Raw genomic sequence first — 621 nt, forward strand, 5'->3', positions numbered from 1 at the left:
ATTGGGAGCAGAGTGCATCCTTTGTACCTGGGGTTCCTGCACAGAGAAGCTCCTTGTCCAGGAAGACTGGCGAAAGGGACCTTCCTCCAGAGTCTACAGACAGAGGGCCTTAACCTGGAGCTGATGCCCTGAATTTGGACTTCTAGACTACTAGACTGTGAGAAAATGAATCTCTCTTTGATAAAGAAAAAAAAAAAAGATGTAGTGTTTGAGAACATGGGCTTAATATCTCACAGCCCTGGGCTAAAGGGGGGTCCTGCCCCATGTGGACACTGGGGAGTCACTGGTCAGCTCAACAAACCAGTGTTCGCACCTGGAAGATGAGGCACCAACAGTGCTCTCTTCAAGGTCAGTGTGAGCTTTCTTAGTAACTGTTCAGGAAAGTCCTGGTGACAAAGCCTTTAGAACACAGTGATACCCAGGACAGTGTAGCAAAGGTCACTGCTTGAGTCCTAAGCAGAGTAGAGTTGAGAAAGTGCGTGTTTGCTAATAAAAACGTTTATATAAATACCGTACGCTCTCAGAGACAGCTACCTCTGAAAGACCATGTGCTCTCTTGCCATCACTTCCTGAGCCAGGCAGAGGGCTTTGTGCACAGGGTGGCAGCAGCTCTGCAGGGCT

The sequence above is a fragment of the Elephas maximus genome, chromosome 8 (genome assembly GCF_024166365.1).
Source record: "Elephas maximus indicus isolate mEleMax1 chromosome 8, mEleMax1 primary haplotype, whole genome shotgun sequence".
In the NCBI taxonomy this organism is placed as follows: domain Eukaryota; kingdom Metazoa; phylum Chordata; class Mammalia; order Proboscidea; family Elephantidae; genus Elephas; species Elephas maximus.